The sequence below is a fragment of the Emys orbicularis genome, chromosome 19 (genome assembly GCF_028017835.1).
Source record: "Emys orbicularis isolate rEmyOrb1 chromosome 19, rEmyOrb1.hap1, whole genome shotgun sequence".
Taxonomy (NCBI): Eukaryota; Metazoa; Chordata; order Testudines; family Emydidae; genus Emys; species Emys orbicularis.
The window spans coordinates 12,779,044-12,801,853 of record NC_088701.1 but is presented as its reverse complement, the minus strand read 5'-3'; the positions used below and the strand labels follow the sequence as shown (position 1 = coordinate 12,801,853).

General features: G+C 56.9%; 1 protein-coding gene and 1 pseudogene across 1 annotated transcript in view; both read left to right on the top strand.

Moving 5' to 3' along the window:
• Window positions 1-22,810, top strand: part of LOC135891736 (cAMP-dependent protein kinase catalytic subunit alpha-like) — a 97,892-nt gene that overhangs the window by 74,871 nt on the left and 211 nt on the right. The window lies entirely within an intron of this gene.
• On the top strand, window positions 765-22,219 carry LOC135891914 (cAMP-dependent protein kinase catalytic subunit gamma-like; annotated as a pseudogene).

Here is a 22,810-nt window from a genome sequence, read left to right as displayed (position 1 = left end):
CGATTTCCTTTGCAGCCCTAGTGGCTTGGCCCGGGGGGCACTGTACTTGTAGAATGGTGTTTTTTCCAGGGGTCTGCCCCCCAATGCATGCAGGATCGGCAGTGAAGCCAGAGGGAGCCTCTCCCGCTGCTTTCGGCCGAAGGATTTGAGAGGAGCGGAGAGCCAGGGCGCTGTTTTAAGCCCTGCTGTGTGGGTGTTTTTCCCTTGCCACTGGCCATTGTTCTGGCAAACCCATCCCATCAGTTCTGAAGCAGAATTTGTCCTCCCCTCACCCTCCAGGAAGTGAAACTGACTTGGCTGGCTGCGTAAGTGACTAGACTCCCCTACTCCGGCTCCATTCCCTCCACCAGGGAAGCCAGCTCTCCGGACAGATGTGGGAGAGAAGAAACCGTTTCCAAGTCCCTGGATCTTCCCCGCCTCGAGCGAGAGGCAGGGAGGAGTGTGCATGGATGTGACTGGCCGGCCCTGAAGAGTCGCGTGCCGGTCTCTGAGTTGACAGCCACGCTCTGGGGCTGCTGCAGGGCGGGGGAGCTGTTGGATGGAAATTCTCTCTCCCGGTTAGAAGTCAAGAGCAATCAGCTCAAGCCCCCTGTCTCTGTCGGGAGTGGAGGAGTTTTGCTGAGGCTTGGGGCTGTTCCTCTAGTACCTGATCCTGCTGTCTTCTCCGCTGCTGGGAAATGGCCAAGGCTGGAGGATTCCTGGATCGGGGCCAAGCTTCGCGTCGACTCTGGTTGTGAGGGCCGGGGAGAGAGGGAGATAAATAAATGAAGGGAAACATGAGCCATGGAGCAGAAATGACCTGCCCCAACCCCAGTAGGAACAAAGGCGCTAAGATGTCACCGCTTCAGAAGCTGGAGAGTCTGGCTGGGCGGATCTTCTACTGGGGGCCCGCGCAGCGAGACGGCCCATGTGTCCGAGCACACTGCCGCCTGGAATGAGCAGAGTGAGTTGGGATGGGAGCCCTGGGGGTAGGTAGGACCACATGCAGCCCCAGATCCCCGGGGGTTGGGCTGCTGTGATTCGGTGCTGGGGAAAAGAGATGCAGCGTCTGAGTCCTAGTGGGGATGCGGGTGGAGGGGGTCTCCTGTGATGTAGGCGCCATTGAAGTTTGTGGTGGCTTCTGTGGGGAGACCACGGATTGAGTCTGGTCTGCCCAGCTCCCCCCGGAGAGGTTCCCTGTGGGGCACGGTCGAGATGAGGGGGAAGCTCACCCAGCAGATGAGGCCTTAGGAGCTCTCGGTTCCCAGTCACTGCTGGCAGCAGCTTGACGTCAAGGGGCTCGTCTTCCTGCCACTCCTGAGCCATTGGCCGTGTTGCGCTGGCCACGCGAGCCTCTTGCCATGCTGAGCTGATGGTGGCGCTGTGGAGGCACGGGGTGGGATGTGGGGTCTGGAGATGGCAGCTCTTATGTCAGGAGGGCTAAACCCGCCAAGCTGAGTGTGACTTCTCTCCTCGCTGAGTGTCTGCGCCGGGCGTCCAAATCAGTTTCTGCGGCATGCGCTGCTCCATTGGCTCTCGCTGTTCTGCCGATGGTAGTTAATCTCCCCACACAGACAACCCCTCTGAAGGGAGAGATTGTCTTTGTTTTGTGATGGGGGGGAAACTGATGCGCACAGAGGGGGGTCTGTGTCTAAAGTCTCGCAGGATTGGGGGCGGAGCTGGCTATGGAACCCAGGAGTCCTGGCTCCCAGTCTTCCATACTGGTTTAACGGTTAGAGCAGGGGCCTGGGCGTCAGGACTCCTGGGTTCTGTCCCCAGCTCTGGGAAGGGAGTGGGGTCTATGGATTCTTCTCTTCCTCATTACTCCCTCTCTGTCTTTCTTCCCCTCTCTATTCCCACTCTCCTTCCATTCCAAAGGCCAGTCCCTGGTGTATGGCACCTCCCGTTCCTCCCACGGCGCCCGGGAAGCTGCAGGCCAAACGCCTGGTCCTTGATCGCTGCAGATCTTTGGTGTGGGTGGGAGGCTGGGCGCTCGGATCTCTTTGCCCTGAGTGGGACAAGGACCCACTGGCTCCCCTCCGTGGGATAGTCATGGCTACTTCCCTGTGCTGCTGGGACATATTTGTGCCCTCTCATGTGTCACTTACACTTCCTCTCTGACATCCTGTCTCACTCTTTCCTTCTCATCCACTTTCACTTCCTCCTTCTCTTTCACGCTCCCTCTTTCTTTCCCTCATTCCCTTCTTTTATCCCCCCCCCTCCCTATTTGCAGCCTGTCAAGTGTTACCTGGGCGTTGATCAGTTCATACTCTTGAATTAACTGCACAGCCGCTTGGGTCGAGGTCACATCCCGACTCGGTGGCCCTGGCCATAGTTTTGGGTGTGTGGGATTCCCATGGGGGATTTGAAAGTCCCCACGCGACACTAAGTGGCTCTGCCGTCTGTACTGGGGGCTCTGGGATAGCTCGGCGGGGGAGGGGAGGGAGGATGCAGGGATGAGCTATCTCTGACCCGCCCGCCAATCCCAGGCCCTGGGCTGGATGTTCAAACAAGGTTATAACAATAGTGCCTTGCCAGGGCAGCCAGGATTAAAATAGCAGATTGTAAAGCACCTGGTGCCAGCGGCTTCTCTGGCACCTTTAACCCTCTGCTGTCTCGGCCTTCCGAGGGCTGCCTCCAGATCAAGCGGGCATGGCGTGGGGGGGAAGCTTTGACTTCTTGATAGCCTAGTGAGGGAGGACCACGTGCCACAGTTTGGTAGCACCAGGAGTCGGGACTCCTGGGTTTTCCTCCCTGGCTCTGGGAGGGGAGTGGGGTCTAGTGGTTAGAGCAGGGGGGCTAGGAACCAGGACTCATGGGTTTATTCTCTTGATCTAAGGTACTTCTGAGGGCCCATCACTGTAGCATCTGAGCACCTCAGTCAATGCATTTATCCTTACAACCTGCCTGTGAGGCAGGGCTATCATCCCCGGTGTACGAATGGGGAAACTGAGGCACAAAGGGACCTCGCCAGGGTCTCATGGCAAGTCAGTGTCAGAGCCAGGACTAGAACCCAGGTCTCCTGATTCCCAGGCCAGGGTCTGATCCACTGGTTAACGCTGCTTCTGCCCACTTCTCTGACCCAGCAGAGCAAGGCACTGATACCGGGCAGGGCATCGGGGGTTTGCTCTGCTTTGCATTGCGGGCACCGCTGCAGAAGCTCCTGGGTGGAGCATCAGCAGTTAGCAAACCCATGCTGGGTCTGGAAACTGTCAGGAGGGAGTAGGAGGGGCCTATGGGGGTGTTGCCTTCTTTGCTAGCTGCTGCCTGTTAAAGGGGACGGACCCTCTGTGTGTTAGTTACACCACAGCCGCCCATCCAGCTGTGATCTGGAGTAACTGTTGACTGGCTGGAGGTGAGCAGACTCCTCATAAATCACTGCCCAGTAGCAACCAAATCTCCCTCTGCTGGTTCCCACCCACCTCTTTGTCTCAGACATCCAGGCTTTGTATTGTTGCCCTTGGTTAATTTCACACTAGATCAGCAGCCCTGGCTCTCCCAGCCGAGAACCCCAGCAGGTCTGCCATCCGTGCGCTGTCTGCCCTGGAGGGACCCTCCCGGTGGCTGGGGCGAGGGGCCCCTGGTGCCAGACCCTGCTTCCTCCTCATCTGAGGCTGCTACTGGACTGGCACTAGAAATCGGGGCAATTCCCATTAGGAACCAGGCCAGCAGCCCCTGCGTGAAACCAGTTGGCATCTCAAAGTGCTGTGAGTTAGACTAAATTGCTCTGCCGACCTGGAGCCTGATTCCCACCTAGGATCCGTGTCGCAAAGATGTGCAACCCCCTCGCTCCCCCCACGAGCTGACCCTCCTGGTCTGCGCTCTGTTTACCCGCTGCAGCTAGGTGGCGCTGTGGGGGGGGGGAGAAAGCTCACAGGACTCTAGCTGAGAGGAGGAGTTTTAACGATCTGAAACAGAGCTGGCTCCTCTCTGACCTTGGGTAACTGAGACTCTGCTTCTTGGCAACCCCTTGCTGCCTGCGATCGCCTCTTTCCTCACCCGCAGGTGGCAAAGCACGCTGGTCTGTTGCCTTGGTGAAGAAAGCTGAGTCTCCTAATCAGAGGGCAGACTGCTCTTAAAGAGACATGACAAGTTTTAGGCCCAACTTTTGTGATTACAGAAACCTAATGCACACCAGCTTCTGAGTAGCAGTTTCCAACCTCATGCTTCACCTCAGAGCCTCTGCCTTTCAAAGCAAGTTCAAGTTCTCGGTCCCCATCTTCAAGCCACTCCGTGGCCTGCGCCAAGGGGGATCTAAATGAGCGTACGACTTTAGCAGAAAGATAATGGCTGACAACTCTACTTCTTCTTCGAGTGATTGTTCACGTCCATTACACATTAGGTGTGCGCACGTCGTGTGCACGGACGTCGGAAACTTTTTCCCTCAGCGGCTCCCGTCGGGCCGGCAGGGTCCCCTCCCTCCCGCCAGAGCGGCGCCCCGCTCTAGCGTATATATAACCCTGCGGGCCCGACCCTCCCTCAGTTCCTTCTTACCATCTGTGACGGCGTTGGAACAACTCTGTCTCTCGCTTGAGAGTGTCCCTTAGCATTAGTAGTTAGTGTTACTCTTAGGCAGTTATCAGTTCTTTAGTAGTAGTTAAGCTCCTTTGTTTTAGGTGTTTGGTCAATCCCGACACCGGCCCTGGGCGGCGGGGATGCCGCACGCCCAAGGCTTCAAGGCTTGTGCCACGTGCCGCAAGCCTATGCCGATAAGCGATCCCCACGACTCGTGCCTCCGTTGCCTGGGGGAAGCACACCAAAAAGAGCGCTGCAAGATCTGTAAGGCCTTCAAGCCCAGGACTAAGAAAGAGACTTTCGCCTTAGGCAGCTGCTCATGGAGGCTGCATTACAGCCCTCCACTTCGACGCATCAGGCCGCGGCACCGTCAACTTCGGTGCGGAGTGCCCCGGCATCGGTTTGTGATCCGGCACCGGCGGGGCACCCTAAGCCTACAGCACCGACACAGCAGGACCGCCCCCGGCACCGGTCATCTTCGCCGGCAAAATCGAAGGGCCAACCCAAGGCCCGAGGACGCTCCCCACATAAGAGGGTAGCGCCCGCAAAGACCTCGAGTGCGCCTAAGAGCGTGGCGGCCCCAGGACAGATCCCGGTGCCAGTGGCTCCGGCGCCGAAAGGCCCGTCGAGCCCCGGGATAGGTGCATTGAGTGAGGAGGAAGGACTGGAGGAGCTTTTGGAACAGCCCTCCACCCCGGACACATTTGAGGCAGCAAAGGACCTCATCGAATTGTCCGCTGAGGGCCCCCTCCAAGCCAAAGATAATCTGCCAAGACTGCCATCCAGAGGCAAGCCGGCAATGGTGCGCCCATCACGGTCACCATCTCGGCACCATTCACGGCGCCGATCCCGGTCGAGCTCCGCCTCGGTGGACTCCCGGCTACCCTCGGCGCAGAGGGCCGCACAGCCGTCGGGCCCCAATAAGCGCCCGGCACCGACCCAGCAGCCCTACTTGAGTAGGCACCGGGATGTGTCAGCCACGCGATCCCCAAGACTGACCACTCGCAGTCGTTCCTGGTCCCGAGGTCACCGGTACCGGTCCAGGTCCAGGTCGGCAAGACGCTACTCCCGGGCCCGGTCACGGAGGTACTACTCTTCGACCCCGGACCGGCACCGTCCCACGGCACCACCGTGGCCATCCAGGTCACCGTCCGTGGTTTCGGAGGCAGACTCGGGCCAGTCCAGCAGATTTACCCACAGGGTAAGGGAGGGAACACGAAGCCGCTTGGCACCCACAGTGGGGCCAGCCAGGACAATGGCCATTCTGGACCCCTTGGGCCTACCACCAGCAAGGCCCCCCGTCCAGGACCTCGAGATCTGGCCCCTCGGGACACCGGACCCGCTCCCCGCAGGGGCGCCCCTCCTCTCGCAAGGAGGCCACGGTCTCCAGACCACCGGAGCGAGAAAGAGCCGACTCAGACCCACACTATAGGACAGACCCCAGAGGAGCGCCCAGTCGGTGAGGAGTTGCAGGAAGAGGAGTATGCACAGAAGGCCCTAACCTCTTCCTCCTCACCAGATGAAGCCGTGGCGGGCACGACAGTGTCCGGCCCTCCCCCGATTGACCATCGGGCGCACCAGGAACTGCTCCGCTGAGTAGCCCTCAATCTGGGGTTGCAGGCGGAGGAGACGGTAGAGCAGGAGGACCCCATGGTTGACATCCTAAGCCCGGAAGGCCCCTCCAGGATCGCACTCCCGCTCATAGAAACAGTACAGTCTAACTATAAGACAGTATGGCAAACACCGGCCTCCAGTGCACCAACTGCGAAAGGCGTAGAGAGGAAGTACTTCACCCCCTCCAAGGGGTTCGACTTCTTCTTTTCTCACACAACACCCTGTTCGCTGGTCATTTCTGCGGTCAACGAACGAGAGCGGCATGGCCAGCAAGCCTCGGCCCCCAAGGCCAAGGAGGCAAAGCGCTTGGACTTATTTGGTAGGAAGGTCTACTCGTCCGGGGGCCTCCAGTTGAGGATCGCTAACCAACAAGCGATTCTGAACAGACACAATTTCAATTCTTGGGCATCAGTCTCCAAGTTTAAGGACTCCCTGCCCCAGGGTTCACAACCCGAGTTCGCTGCCTTAGTGGACGAAGGGAAGGCAGTAGCCAAATCCTCTCTGCAGGCCTCCCTTGACTCCGCGGACGCAGCTGCCAGGACAATCACGTCAGGAGTGATGATGAGGCGCTCAGCATGGCTACAGGCTTCCGGCCTTCCCCCAGAGGTGCAAAACACCTTGCAAGACCTCCCGTTCGAGGGGTCAGGCTTGTTCTCAGACCAGACGGATGCCAGATTACACAGCCTCAAAGACTCTTGAGCAACCCTCAAGTCGTTGGGAATGCACACCCCAGTGACACAGAGGAAACCCTTTAAGCCCCAACCACCGCAGAGGCAATACCACCCTCGTCCTAGACAGGAACCGTACCGCAGAAGGGGCAGGGATAACAGGCGTAGACGGAACAACACGCCTAACCAGGGCCAAAGCCAAGGCCAAGGCAAGCCGCAGCCGGGAAATAAGCAAGGGTTTTGAAGCTGCAATCGAGGACAGCGTACCGACCCTTATACCGGATCCTCCCCTATGTTTCAGGGATCGCTTGTCCCATTTTTACCGTGCTTGGTCCCGTATAACATCGGACCGCTGGGTCCTTCGCACGGTGGAGGCGGGATACACCCTTCAGTTCTCCTCGCCCCCTCCCTCTCACCCCCCTCCCCGTCCCTCTTCAGGGACCCCTCTCACGAGCAACTCCTTATGCAGGAGGTGCGGGCCCTCCTCAAAGTAGGAACGGTGGAAGAGGTCCCTCCGGACCTAAGGGGGAAAGTGTTTTACTCCAGATATTTCCTTATTCCCAAAGCAAAAGGGGGCCTCCGTCCTATCTTGGACCTCCGCAAACTAAACAAATTTTTGGTCAAGGCACGTTTTCGTATGGTCTCCCTTGGCGCTATTATCCCATCCCTGGATCCGGGGGATTGGTATGCTGCCCTCGATATGAAAGATGCGTACTTTCACATCGCCATCCGCCCTGCCCACTGGCGGTTCCTGCGCTTCACCATCAACCAACACCATTTCCAATTTGCGGTCTTACCGTTCGGCCTAGCAACGGCCCCGCAAGTGTTCACGAAATGCATGTCCGTGGTGGCAGCCTTTCTTCGAAAAAGAAAGATGCGGGTATACCCGTACTTGGACGACTGGCTCCTCGCGGGCAGGTCAGAGGACGAGGTCTGCTCCCACGTGGCACTGGTGTTACAGGTGTTCCACAAGCTCGGTCTACTGGTCAATGTACCCAAGTCCTCACTGATCCCCACGCAGAGACTGGATTTCATAGGAGCAGTCCTGGACTCGGTGGTGGCACGGGCAAGTCTTCCAGTTTCCAGATTCCTGGCCATTCAAAGGGTCGTAAGCTCCATCCAACAATTTCCCACGACCACGGCCAGATGCTGTATGCAACTCCTGGGGCACATGGCGGCTTGCACACACGTAGTCAGACATGCCCGCCTAAGACTCAGACCGTTACAGTTGTGGCTAGCCCAATCGTATCGCCCCAACAGAAACCCCTTGGACCTAGTAGTGACAATCCCAGCTCGGGTGTCGAACTCCCTCCGCTGGTGGCTCGATCAGCAGCAAGTTTGCGAAGGGGTCCCTTTCGCCACACCACAACCCACCCTGACGTTAGTGACAGATGCGTCGGACCTGGGCTGGGGGGCGCACCTAGGGGACCTGCGGACCCAGGGCTTATGGTCCAGGGAAGAAAAGTTGCTCCACATCAATCTGAAGGAGTTGAGGGCAGTTCGCCTCGCCTGCCAGACCTTTCACGCTACCATAGAAGGCCACAGCGTGTCAGTTCTGACGGACAACACTACCGCCATGTTCTACATAAACAAGCAGGGCGGGTCCCGATCCTCTCCCCTCTGTCACGAGGCGCTCCTCCTATGGGACTTCTGTATAGCCCATTCAGTCCAACTACTGGCAGCATATCTCCCAGGGGTCCAAAACGGGTTAGCAGACCGCCTCAGCAGGTCGTACCACATGCACGAATGGACGCTGAGAAAGGACGTCCTGCATTCTATCTTCCAGAGGTGGGGGTTTCCCCAGGTGGATCTCTTCGCCACCAAGGACAACAGCCAATGCCCTCAGTTTTGTTCATTCCAGAACCTCAGCCCGGGCTCATTGGCAGATGCCTTCGCGATTCAGTGGGGCGGGAGCCTGAGGTATGCCTTCCCACCATTCCCGATCATTCATAGGGTCCTGCTCAAGACCTGCAGGGACAAGGCGACAGTCATCCTCATCGCACCGGCGTGGCCACGCCAGCATTGGTTCACGACCCTGCTGGAACTGTCCTTGACCGCCCCGATTACCCTATCCCTCCATCGTGACCTCGTCACGCAGGACCGGGGTCGCCTACTCCACCCGAACCTACCGTCGCTACATCTCATGGCGTGGTATCTCTCTGGCTAAATGATACGGAGCATAGGTGCTCTCAGCAGGTCCAGCAAATTCTTCTTGGTAGTAGGAAGCCCTCCACAAGAGCGACCTACCTTGCCAAATGGAAGAGATTCTCTCTCTGGTGCGAGCATAATCTCATACAGCCTCTCCGGGCCTCCGTCCCATCAATACTGGACTACTTGCTGCACCTCAAGCATCAAGGGCTCACCCCCGCCTCAATTAAAGTGCATCTGGCCGCCATATCGGTGTTCCACCCGGGAGAGTTGGGGTTTTCGGTATTCTCCAACCCCACAGTAGTTCGATTCCTCAAGGGGCTGGAGAGGGTGTTTCCCTACTCGCGCCCGCCGGTCCCTGCATGGAACCTTAACCTGGTCCTAACTAAACTCATGGGACCGCCCTTTGAACCCCTAGCCTCTTGCTCCCTCATGCACCTCTCATGGAAGGTAGCGTTTCTAGTGGCCATCACATCAGCTAGGAGGGTATCGGAACCCCCTTATACAGTTTTTTATAAGGATAAGGTGCAACTGAGGCCGCACCCCAAATTCCTTCCTAAGGTGGTCACGCAATTTCATATGGGGCAGGACGTTTGTTTACTGGTGTTCTTCCCCAAGCCCCATACGGGCCCAAGCCACTGCAGTCTGCATACCCTCGATGTCCGTAGAGCCTTGGCATTCTATCTGGAACGGACCAGACCATTCCGCAAGTCGACACAACTGTTCATTGCCATTGCGGAGAGAATGAAAGGCCAGCCTATCTCGGCTCAACGCTTGTCAGCATGGATTGTGCTTTGCATCCGCACGTGCTATGAGCTCGCCAACGTACCAGCCCCGGCGATCAGGGCTCACTCGACTAGGGCCCAAGCGTCCTCGGCGGCTTTCTTGGCGCAGGTTCCACTCCAGGAAATCTGTAAAGCGGCCACCTGGTCATCGGTACATACGTTCACAGCCCATTACGCAATCCATCATCAGACCAGAGAGGACGCGGTGGTCGGCAGGGCTGTGCTTCAATCAATTGTTCCTTGACTCCTACCCTCCTCCAATGGTAAGCTTGTGAGTCACCTAATGTGTAATGGACGTGAACAACACATCTCGAAGAACAACAGTTACAGAAGGTAGGTAACTGTTTTTCTTCTTCGAGAGATTGTTCAAGAAAAAACAGTTACCTACCTTCTGTAACTGTTGTTCTTCGAGATGTGTTGTTTACGTCCATTACACTTCCCACCCTCCTTCCCCTCTGTGAGAGTCACCGGCAAGAAGGAACCGAGGGAGGGTCGGGCCCACAGGGTTATATATACGCTAGAGCGGGGCGCCACTCTGGCGGGAGGGAGGGGACCCTGCCGGCCCGACGGGAGCCGCTGAGGGAAAAAGTTTCCGACGTCCGTGCACGCGACGCACGCACACCTAATGTGTAATGGACTTTAACAACACATCTCAAAGAACAACAGTTACATAAGGTAGGTAACCGTTTTTTCCTTGGTACAATGGCACCTACCTCCATGGTGAAGTTCATCTGTGCAGGGTCTGGTTATAGACTGTGGAACTACCTGCCACATGAACCAGGGACCATCCCAAATCCAGACACCTTTCTTTGACCTACCAGAACCTCTCAAACAACAAGACACCCCACTTCTCCTTCCAGGGAGAAGATGAGAGAACAAACCACGTGACAGATGTGCAGTCACATCGCTTAATGCACGACTGGAAGGCATTCAGATACTGGGGTGATAAGAGCAGAATAAGAACCTAGCGAGAACAGAATAGCCTTGTTTCTGAAAGCCCGTTGCAGGATCAGGGCCAAGTCCCTATGAAAAACAACTGTGTTGCACGAAGGCCGGGGTTACAAAATGTAACACCATTTTCCCCCTATTTGGGGGAGGGGGGGCTAGTTTGACAAAACTTTTTAAAGGCCCTGCTTCCCCCCTCCTCCCCCCCAGGGCTGGGCTCGATGGCGGGAGACAGTGGCTGGTGAGCTAAGCCTGTTTCTGTAAATAATCCAGAGAGAGTAGGAGACAAAGTGAAAGTCGGTCAGACAGACTGAGCTGCGTCTCCTGCGCGTGGCTGGGAGACGCAGATGTGAATTCAGCCCCCCTCTGTGGGGCTCCACGGGAGATTGGGTGTGGGGGCGACAGGGCGAAGGGGGGTGTGGGCAGGGGTAGTTAGCCAGCAAATAGCTGGTCCCCGGAACCCTTTCAGGGCTGCCCTGCCCTATCCTGTGGGATCAGGGGAATCCCCAAAATCTTGGTCTCCTTCCCTCCGGCAGTGAATCAGTCACGTCTGTAGGATGTTGTCCTGCTTTGCTGGTGCATTTCAGGGCCTCGCCTGGCCTATTTCTCAGCCCTTTCTTTAGGGCAGGGACAGGACTGGAGCATGGTGGTGCCGGGTTTCCACAGAAGTGTTGCTATTTAGTGATTCAAGTGGGGGGCTGGGAGCTAGGGCGCCTGGGGTTCTCTCCCCAGCTCTGGGAAGGGAGTGAGTTGTCGTGGTGAGAGTGGGGTGGCAGGGAGTTGATTCCAGGGTTGTGCATCTGTGACCCCAAGAACTGCACCACCCAGATCTGGATCTAGGCTTTTAGCTTGTCCCCTCCCTGGCGTCTTGAGCACCAGTGATCCCCGGGGGAGGAAATTAACTTTATACACCTCTGGTGTGGGGGAGACTTGCCTGTGATGGTGGGGGCAGGGGTGAGCTCTGGGTTCAAAGCCACTTCCTGCTGCTGCTCCCTGCTTGGCCTCCCTGCTGCAGCCATTCAAACCCCTTGGGCATCTCTTGCACTATTAAGAGCTGCGGGACTTGTCCCTGTCGGGAGCAGCAGGAAGCAGTGAAGATACAAGGGGCTCTCGGTACCAAATATCCCTCCAGATGCTGCAGATTGCTCCAATCCCCATCCCCCCTCCCATGGTTCTGGGATCTGGCCACAAGGACAGGGAGCCCGGCTGGCGAAGGAGGGATCACCTGGTTGGATGTCAGAGAGCTGGGCACTTGTTGTTCCCAGGCTGCTGCTGTGGAGGCTGTGGCTGGTTGTTTTAACCCCTTTGTGGGCAAAGCCCAACTGGGGTTTGCGATTTTTCCTGGCTGCTTTCTGCAGGGGGTGGGTGTGTGTGTGTGTGTGTGTGTGTGTGTAGCGCCCCCTTGTGGGCTGTTGGTGTCATTGGTGGGTGCTGCCTGCATGGTTGAGAAAAGGCTACACACAGGCCTCTGCCCTTTGAGCTAAGGGGGAATCTCCTCCCCCTTCACCCCTTTTGCTGGCAGCAGTAGTAGATCCCGTATCCTCCCATTAGGGCAACGTGATCCACGCCTCTTAACGTCATGTGACTGGAGGGTTTTACGAGTGTGTCCTTGTGGGGTGCAGGTTGTGTGTTGCGGGCGTGGAACAGGCACCCCCGAGTGGTATGTTCAGCGGGGGGGTAGAGGCACAAGTGCGCCCCCTTTGGTAGGCACTGGGGGCTGCATTACCCCTCCCTAACGGGGCTGTTCGGTGTGTCCAGGGGCAGGCCTGGGGGTGGGGGTGGGGGTGTTGCGGGAGTGCCCCCACATGGACCTCTCTCTAGCCATTCCCCAGCTGAGCCGCCCTTTGTGGCCAATCAGGCACCGCCATCCTTCTGATACGCTTAAAATCCCCACCCCCTTTGTGCCTGCATGCCTCTTTGCTGAGCGGGGCGTGGCAGGGGGGGCTGAAAGGGGAGCTCTGTCCACCAGACTGGGTGCCCCACCCCTCCTGGCGCCTCATGCTGCTCCCTCTCTGTTTCCCTTACAATGCAGGAGTTCCTAGCCAAAGCCAAAGAAGACTTCCTCAAGAAATGGGAGAACCCCTCCCAGGTACTGTACCCCAACCCAGATCACCCCTCACCCCCCCAATCAAGGCCTCTGCAGCCCCAGGCTGATTACTCTGCAGTCACCCCCCTGGATCTCTTTCCCCATCACTGAGCCTCCTTGCCACACAGCCTCCGCTGAGGGTCTGGGGTTATTTTTGCTCCTGGGGGGCGGGGCGGAGTGGACCATGTTGCTCTTTCCCCCCCCCTCCCCCAAATCTTCCCTCTGGTAACTGGAGGGCCAAGAACTCTGTAGGTTCAACTCCACTCTGCTGGGGAAGGGGGACACTAACCATGTGGGACTCCTGATCCAGCCTGTCTCCCCCTCCCCCATCCTCCTCCCAAGGCCCCAGCGTGGTCGTCCAGCCCAGCCCCAGATTGGCTCTTAGGGGTTGTGTTAACAGGACCCTGTTCAAAGGGCCTCCATTTGCTGCCTGCGCTTGAGCGCAGTGCCTCAGTTTGTAGGTGCCGGAAAAGCTTTTGGGGTCAGCCCTTGGTCTGTCCCCACTGGAAATGCTGCCTGGGGTGGTTCTGCAGCACTGTCACTTTGCTAGTCCTCCTGCACACCCTCTGTCATTAACGCCATGGCACAGATGCGGAAACTGAGGCCCAGAGGGTCAAGGGTATAGGAAGTTGGTGGCAGAACTAGGAAGTGATCTTTTGACTCCTAGTCTCCTGCCCTCTGACCAATACACTTCACTCCCTCTCCTCACAGATCGAGGGCTAGAACCCAGGAGTCCTGACTCCCATTCCCTCCCCTGCCTCTAACGTGCACCAGCCCCCTCTGAATGGAGTTGGGCTGGTCGCCTGTCTGGAACTGGATTTTGGTTCTGCCCAAGGAGCAGAGAATCCCTTTTCTGTGTCTCATTAAAAACGTAGTGGTTTCCTGTGGTGCCCTCTGGTGGTGAAATGTGACATCTACTTCATATCAATGTTCTCAAGAACAACCCCAGTGCGATGCTAGGGGGTGCTGTGCTGCAGGGAGTGGGGGGCTCAGTAGGGGGCGCTCTCTCGTCACACTCAGTGCTGACCCTGGAGGGGCTGCATTTCTGGTGAGCTATAAAATCCGAAGCTCTGACCCCTCATGGTCATTAAAGACCCGTCCAGTCTTGCAGTGCAAATCCCACTGTCACAGGCAGGTTCCTTCCTGATGCCCCCAGGACCAGTCTGGGCCCCCATCAGGTTTGTTTTTCCCCTTCCAGAACACAGCCAGTTTGGATCAGTTTGAACAAATCAAGAACTTGGGCACGGGCTCATTTGGGAGGGTGATGCTGGTGAAACACAAAGAGACCGGGAATCACTATGCCATGAAGATTCTGGATAAACAGAAGGTGAGATGCTGGGGGCTGCCATGGAGATCTGGCCTGGGGCCGTGGAATCCCCAGTGCGGGGGAGGGATTTGGAGCTGAACCCTGCGTGGGGATGCAGGAGAGGGGGAGTGTGTGGGAGGCGCAGGGGGTGCTGCGCCAGCAGAGGAAGATCTGATGTTGCTATTTCCTTTTCTCTCCCAGGTAGTGAAGCTGAAACAAATTGAGCACACCCTCAACGAGAAATGCATCCTCCAGGTCGTCAACTTTGAATTCCTCGTCAAGCTAGAGTATTCTTTCAAGATAGGTGTCCTTTGCTTGCCAGCCCGGCCCTGAGTTGTGTGTCTCCCCCCCGCCTCCCACAATCCCCTCGATTCTCTTCTGATTTAAAACCAAAGCTGTGCTGAAGGGGTCGAAGGGCACAGTATGCATCTCTTGTATCCTGAGAACAAACGTTCCTGGCGTGACGTCTGGGATCAGGTTTGGAGCTAAGAAAAATCAGTTTGGATCATTCCCCTTTTTCAGTCTCTTCTGTTCTGCTTTTGACTCTAGGTTTTGAACAGTGATACTTCTCTCCCCTCCCTCCCCCGCAACCTGGTCAGTTTTGCTTTCGCTCCTAGTCAGTTTCAGTTTCTGCCTCCCTTGCGCTGGCCCTAGGGCATGAGCTCTGGCTTGCAGGGGGGAATCTCAGAGGAAGTCCTAACTTCACACACAATTGGCTTTGTGGAGACTTTGAAACCATCACGTGGGATCATTTCCTCCTGATGGAGTTTCTGTGACAGCTAAAATTCAGGCCCCAGCAATGTGGCTTGGACCCTCTTCTCTGAACCTGGATCTTTGGGCCTGTGAGCTACACCCTGTGTGTAGGGGGGAGAGCAAAGATAGTTGTGCCTTCGAGCTCCACAGCACCCCCTGTGGCCGGCCTGATTAAAGAGGGGCTGGCTCTGAAGAGAGACCTGTCTCCTGTCTGTCAGCCTGAGGTTAATGGGTTGTAGCGACGAAGAGTCGTCAGCTCAGAGAAGGCTGCAGGGTAAATCGCAGCCCCTGCGGGAGCCCGGAGGCTAGGGTGATGGGCGTGTTAGCAGCAGGCAGTGCTGGCAGAGTCGTTTTCTTGGGGCCCCTCATCGTTCTAGGGTTAAATAGCTTTGATCTCTGGACCCTTGTCCGCAGAAGCTGCTACAAAGGAAATGTCACCCCTGCTCCGTGCCATGTAGCTCTCGGGTGACACAGTAGCAGTGGGGCCAGCGGCCTCTGTTACACAGGCTGGCTCGCTGAGCCAATCGATTCTCCTACGACAGCGTAAAATAAATCCCTGAATCCGCGGGTGTAAATGTGGGAGAATTTTGTTGAAATCAATGCGACTGCGCTGGATTTACCCCGCTGAGCTAGGAGTCTGGCCTGGTACGTGCTGACTGGGCCCCATGAAGGTACCACTAGGGTGTTGGGGCCTGTTTAGTTGGTAGAGGGTCAGGAAGGTCCATGTCACACAGACCAGAACTGCCTGAGCAGGGAGACCAGGGACGGGCCACTCTGCCAAGTCTGAGCTCCCTTCATCCTCTTAGAGACAGCAGGGTTCAGGCATTGTTCCCCATACGCTCTAGGGCAGTGGTCTCCAAACTTTTCTGATCGCGCACCCCCTACGGCGCCGAAGCCAAAAAAAAAAAAAAGAAGCACTCCTCCTGACACGCACCCCCAAGGATTCTCTTGCGCACCCCCTGGGATGACCACTGCTCTAGGGCACCCACCTTTACCCTGCTCCTGGGGCTCAAGGTGTAACCCTCTTAATTTAGGCTCCTAGCCTCACCGTTCGTGGGCTCAGGGCATCACCTCACACTCTGCGGGTTTGCAGGGTCTTTTCCCAGGGAAAGAGCCTCACACAGAAATATCCTTAACCTCTGTTTATTAACAGTTACTGTCACGGACTCACAGATTGTGCCCACTCTTGGCCCCGTGCAGTCCCTGGGGGAACCCCCTTCAGTGTGACAGCCCTTCTCGGTGGTCCAGTCTCTCTCAGGGGTTAAGCCCCTCCAGCTCCTGGAACCGCACCTCTCTGAGCCTTAGCACACCTGTCTCTCGCCGTGGGCCCCCTCAGGGAGTCCACTCGCTCTGAACCCCCAGGGCCTCCACTCCCAGAGGGAATAATGCAACCCTGTTCTCTAGACCAGAGTGACTCTCAGCCAGCGTAAAACAGGAGGGTTTACTGAGCGTCTGAACACGGCATAGGAAACTCTCAGGGCCCTCGGGCCTGCCCTCCCTCAGCACAGCACATCCAAGTCTCCCCTGCATCCAGGTGGGCTCTGCCTGCTCTCCCTCTCCAGCCCAGAGCCCCCCTGCTTCCCAGCTGGGCATCTGATATCACCTCCCCCAAGTTCCGCCTCTGTCCTTTGTCTTCTGTCCTGGTAAACATGGTCGCCTGGGTCTCCTCTCCTTTCAGCTGTCCTGTGGCTGGAACCGCCTGGTCAGGTCACTGGGGTCCTCTCTTCACGGCCCATTATCTTCCCACTGGCCAGAACCAGAACTCCCGAGCTGGGACTCCTGGTCACCAGTCGCTGGGGTATCCATTCTCCAGGCCATAGGCTGGGGTCCCAAGTTCTGTCCCTGGTCCTCTGTAACAACAAACTCCCTCTCCCATCACCTCGTTAAACCAGTAACACCCGGGGAAACTGAGTCCCACCCCCTCTACATGCAAACCATTGAAAAACCCAAGAAAACCCCCCACTTCATCACAGTTACCAGAACAGAATACACACGCTGTGCATACAATGCCCATCACTCCCAATAAGGCAGATGAATTTTCCCTGCTGGCCAGTCAGGATCAGGTCGTCCTGGTACTCCAGCTTCTGCATGGTGTCATTGGCAGAGTGTTGAGGTCACACAGCTCTGGTCTTGGGCTGTGTCCTGGAGTTGGTTCCCAAGAACTTCCTTTTGGACCCCAATTTATATAGTGAAACTTGAGTCCTGTTTAGCTCTACCTTAACCCATCAAGTATTACAAAATAATTCTCTGACCAATCCTAACGTAGTGTGAAACAATTCTTTACCCAGTCGTACGCCACCACCTTAGCTGATGTACACCTGGCAAAATTAGTTATGTAACAGAAACTATCAAAGAACCAGACAGATAAACAATAGAGAAGTGGGGACCAGCAAGGGGAAAAAATCAAGAGGTAGAGATTTCACACCCACACTGCTGCTAAGTGATTCCTTTGAGCATCCTAAGATCTGTTTCTTTGCCTGGTGATGCTGGGCACTATTAGGACAGGAGCCTTCTTACCAGCCCGGTATGACATTGTTCTGATATAATTTAGATGGAATGTGAGGATGTGACTTTCTGCTTCTTGGCTCCTGCTCTCCTAATCTGGCTGCAAAAAAAGGCCTCCGGCCATACAGCATGGGGTGCTCAGCCCATGCCCCGCCTGGACCCTCTCTCCAGGGCTAGCTGGAAATTGACCCTGGGCTCGAGGGCAGGGGCAGTGGTCTCCACTGGTGCGTGCGCGGGTGCTGAGTCAGGTAGGGTCTCACTAGCGGAGTTACTTCGGAGGCTGCTCTTTGACTTTGCAGACGCGAGGGAGGATGAAGCCAGCCTGGTCAATTTCACACTCTGCTTTTGAGAAGTTTCACTTCCTGCTTCTGCTCCTCTGGGGTGTCGGACCTGGCGGCAGGTTGGGTTTCCCCTTTGATCATAGACGTCGCAGCTGGGAAATCCCTCTTGGGCCTGCCCGTCCCTGCCCCTAGACCAGAGGCGTGGGGAGGGGTTGGATTTCCTAGGGCTCTAGCGCTAAATACTCCAAGCAAATAAAGATCGCGTCCTCTCATTAGTGAGTCTATTCCCCAGCCGCATCTGTGCAGCAACTCCCACTGCAGGTGTGTGCCTGGGACCTTCGGCACCACAGCGCAGCCCCTCTGGCCCTTGAGCTAAAAGAGTAACAGCAGCAGCTGGCGGCAGTAGTAGGCTGTTATCTCGCAGGCAGCGGGTGCAGTGCATTGTGTGCTATGTGGAAGCCAGGCCAGTGCATCAGGCTCCCTGGAGACGTGTGGGGTTAGCGTCCTGAAAGGGATGGGACTAATAAAGGACCAGGGGTGTGGTGAGCAGCTTCATCCCGGTGTCGCAGGCACTGACGAGGGGTCGGAGTGGCTCTGTCCTTTGCACTCCGTTGCTGCTGCATTTCCTTGTAGGATAACTCCAATCTGTACATGGCGATGGAATATATCCCGGGCAGGGAGATGTTCTCCCACCTATGGTGGATCGGGAGGTTCAGGTGAGTGTTGCCACGGGAGCCAATGTTGGGGACAGTGTCGCTAATGGTTAGAGCTGGGTGGCGGTTAGACTCCTGGGTTGTATCCCTGGCTCAGGGAGGACAGTGGGATCTAGCACTTAGAGCAGAGGGACTAGGAGTCGGGACTCCTGGGTCCTATTCCTGCCTCTGCCATTCACTCCTTGTGGGAAGGGGGGAGACTCACTCTGTGCCTCAGTTTCCACAGCTGTGAATTTGGGATTTAGTTCAGTAGAGAACTAGACCTTTTATCCACTAGCAGCATCTGCAGCGACGCTGGCTTTGATCCTCATGCTGCAGGGCGTGACCTGATCCCCAGCTGGGCTGGTCAGGAAGGGATTCCCCATGGGGAGGGCTGCTGAGGTCTTCTGCCAGTACTAGCCACAGTCAGTGGCCAGGAATGCCAGGGCTAGATGGAGTCAGGCTGGATGGAGCTGGGGGTCCATGGGTGTGTGTGTTGAGGCTAGGGGGAGATGCTGGTCTGGGAGGGGCTTCCCCTGGGTTGCCAGGCTGGATGGAGTTAGGGGTCTAGCAATGGTGGTTAGGATGTGTGTGCTAGGGCTAGTGGTCTGGCTTGGGCAGATGGGGCCACCAGGCCTAGAAGTGTTGGGGCATCTTGCCTGGGGTTGCCAGGGTAGATGGAGTCAGGGATCTATAATAGGGTTACCATATTTCAGCAAGCAAAAAAGAGGATGGGAGGAGCCCCACCCCTGTCCTGCGCTAGCCCTGCCCCTGCCACTCCCTCCCACTTCCCGCCCCCCTCAGGACCCCCAACCCTCCCCCTGCTCCTTGTCCCCTGACTGCCCCCTCCTGGGACCCCTGCCCCTAACTGCCCCCCAGGACTCCACCCCCTACCTAAGCCTCCCTGCTCCTTGTTCCCTGACTGCCCCCTCCTGAGACCCTCCCCCCATCCTAACTGGCCCCCTAGAACCCTACCCCCCTACCTGTCCCCTGACTGCCCCAACCCTTATCCACACCCCCACCCCCAGACAGACCCCCAGGACTCCCACGCCCCATCCAACCACTCCCCACCCCCTGACAGCCCCCCCAGAACTCCCGACCCATCTATACCCCTCTGCTCCCTGTCCCCTGACTGCTCCGATCCCTCTCCGCACCCCTGCCCCCTGACAGCCCCCCCAGAACTCCCAACCCCCCCCCGCTCCTTGTCCCCTGACTGCCCCCTCCTGGGACCCCTGCTCCTAACTGCCCCCCAGAACCCCACTCCCTACCTAAGCCTCCCTGTTCCTTGTCCCCTAACTGCCCCCTCCTGAGACCCCCCACCCTAACTGCCCCCCCCAGGACCCTACCCCCTACCTGTACCCTGACTGCCCAAAACCTTATCCACACCCCCACCCCCAGAAAGCCCCCCCGAACACCCAACCCCCCCCCCCCCCCCGTCTCTTGACTGCCCCCTCCAGAACCTCCCTGCCCCTTCTCCGACCACCTGTCCCCCTTACTCTGCCGCTCAGACCAGCGTGCCGGGGAGGAGGAGAAGGGGGAGGAGCTCCAGACTGCCGGTGCGAACGGCCGGCTGGTGATCTGCGAATGCAGGGAGGGAGGGAGGGAGGGAGTGATCTCTGCTGCAGGGGGGAGGAGGGGCTCTCTCTGGCTGTCGGAGCCCCATGTAAGTGGCACCATCCGGCCGGCTGCCCTGTCAGCAGCGCGTGCTCTGCATGGGGGGGAGGGAAGTCCGGACATTTACAAATTCCCCCCGACGCTATTTTTAACTCTAAAAGCCGGACATGTCCGGGGGAATCCGGACGAATGGTAACCCTAATCTATAAGGAAGGTGAAGGTGGGGGCGGCAGGGGGCTGAGGGTGCTGGGCTGGCTGAGGGGCAGATCTGGCCCGGGATGCCCACGTTCTCCTCCCACCTCATTGCAGTTAATCTCACGCCCGGTTCTACATTGCTCAGATCATCCTGACCTTTGAGTATCTGCACTCAATGGATCTCATCTACCGAAACCTGAAGCCAAAGAATCTCCTGATAGACCAGCAGGGCTATATCAAGGTGACGCTGCCGCCCCTCCCCCACTCCTTCCCTTCCCATCCCAGAGCTGGCTCCTGGCTCCCTGCAGTGACTTCCTCCCTGCCCAAGTCTCTCTCTGCTGCCATCCCCTTGCCAAAGCCAAGACACCCCCAGAAACGTAACACGGCCAGAATACATCAATCATCTGCTCCGCCCCCTTCCCCTCCTGCTGTCACAGCCTCCGGGCTGATCCAGCTTCTCCCCTCTCTGTTTTGGCTGCAGGTGACGGATTTTGGTTTTGCCAAGCGGGTGAAAGACCGGATCTGGACTCTGTGTGGGGCCCCGGAATACCTGGCTCCCGAGATCATCCTCAGCAAGGTGAGCTGGGGAGGGCCTGTCTTAGGATGACCAGATAGCAAATGTCAAAAATCTGGACAGGGGGTGGGGGGTAATAGGTGCCTATGTAAGAAAAAGAGCCAAAAATCAGGACTGTCCCTATAAAATCGGGACATCTGGTCACCCTAGCCTGTCCACTGCCTGATCTCTAGCTGATCCCTGGCCACCAGGTCGTTCCTCCCGCCCCCCAAGTGTTCGGTGCGTGACCCTGGCCTGCTTTCCCCAAGCAGGGTTATAACGAGGCAGTGGACTGGTGTGCCCTGGGCGTCCGGGCATCCTCCCTGTCATGTACCCCATTCCCCCTGCACCCCACACATAGACCCACCCTTGCCACGTACCCCTATTCTCCAACACATGGACATCCTCCCCATTGTGTCCCCCACACATAGACCCTCCCTCACCACGTACCCCTATTTCCCCAACACATGGACTCCATCCCCCACCCCACCACCATTGTGCTCCCTGTAACTCTCATGGGGACTCCTAGAACAGGTGTCTTTGGTTTTCTTATACACTGTTGTGAGTTGCAAAACCCTCCACAACCCTGCTACGTTGCAAGACTAAACATTCCTTAGACACATCAGTCATCTCCAGGCACTGGTAGAGCACTCATCGCCATAGTAACCAAGAGCCCATAATATTCCTCTGCCCACCCCAGCGCCTTCTTGCCAAGGATCTCCAAGCACTCATGTTGGACACGGTCAGCTTTAAACCTAGTGGGGTTTAAAAAAACAAAGTTGTGTGGTCTAGTGGGTTCTGTTCCTGGTTCTCCTACCAGCCTGCTGAGTGACCTTAGGCAAGTCACTTCTCTCTGTGCCTCAGTTTCCCCTTATGTAAAACGAGGATAGTGATGCGGCAGCCCTGCTTTGAGATCTGTGGAGGAAAAATACTCAATAAGAGCTGGGGGGCGGCTGCTAATTAACCATTTCAGCTCCTGTGTCAGTCCTCAGTAGCGCCCCCACTTCTTGTCCACTCGTTGTCCTGGAGTGTTTTTAAAGGGCTTGTTATTTATTATTAGGTGTATTACAATAGTGCCTACAAGCCCCAGTCATGGGTTAGGACCCCATTGTGCTAGGTGATGTACGTATTACGTGTATTATGGTAGTGCCTAGGTGCCCAGGGGTAGCCCAGGGCCCCCCTGTGCTATGGGACTGTACATTACTAGGTGTATTACGGTAGTGCCTAGGTGCCCAGGTGTAGCCCATGATCTCCCTCTGCTAGGGACTGTACATTATTAGGTGTATCTATGAATCTAGCCATGAGGGCAGGGCAGGTAAAAGCCAGACCTCTGTTTCTCCTCCCCACCCTGGGTCCCGTTCCCTTCTCACTTCAGCTCGGACCTGAAGGACCTGCTCCAGAACCTGCTGTAGGTGGACCTCACCAAACGCTTTGGCATCCTCAAGAACGGAGTCAATGACATCAAGAACCACGAGTTGTTTGCTACCACCGACTACCAGAGGAAGGTAGGAGGGTGGCGGTGGGCAGAGGAGAGCCTGTATAACTTCCACATGCATGCAGCCTTCATCAGCAGGAATTGAACCTGGGATTATCAGTGCCCAGGCCTCTAGGAGCGCATTGGTTACTGGGACTCTGTAGCAGGGTGTTGTGGCTGGGTCCAACCACTAGGGGGAGATATGCTTACCCAGCATTGATTTAAAGTAGGGAGCCCTCAGTCACCTGTTTGTAACATGGTGTCAAAAGCATGGTCCTGTCCACACCCCCTGAGGATAACAGCCTACTACTGCTGCTGCCAGCTAATGGTGTTATTCTTCTAGCTCAGGTGGGAGACGGCTGTGCTGAAGGTCCTGATTAAAACCCTACTGATGATGCAAGTGGGGGCTCTTACGGGGATCCAAGGGGCTCATGACCCCTTGCCCTTCCCTGATTGCAAAGTGAGAGGAGGGGATTCAGGCTAGATAAAAGGGGGCTTGAGGAGACGCTGATCCTGCGTCCCTCATCTGGTTGCTAAGGGTCCCGATCCTGTATCCCTTAAGAGTGCTGGGGGCCCTGATCCTGGGCTCCTAAGCGGGGTCATGGGCTCCCCTTCGATGATTGCAAAGTGTGAGGGTTTCTGGCTGGATTGGGGGGGGGGCTGATCCTTCTCTGCCTTGTTATAAAGTTGGGGCCTG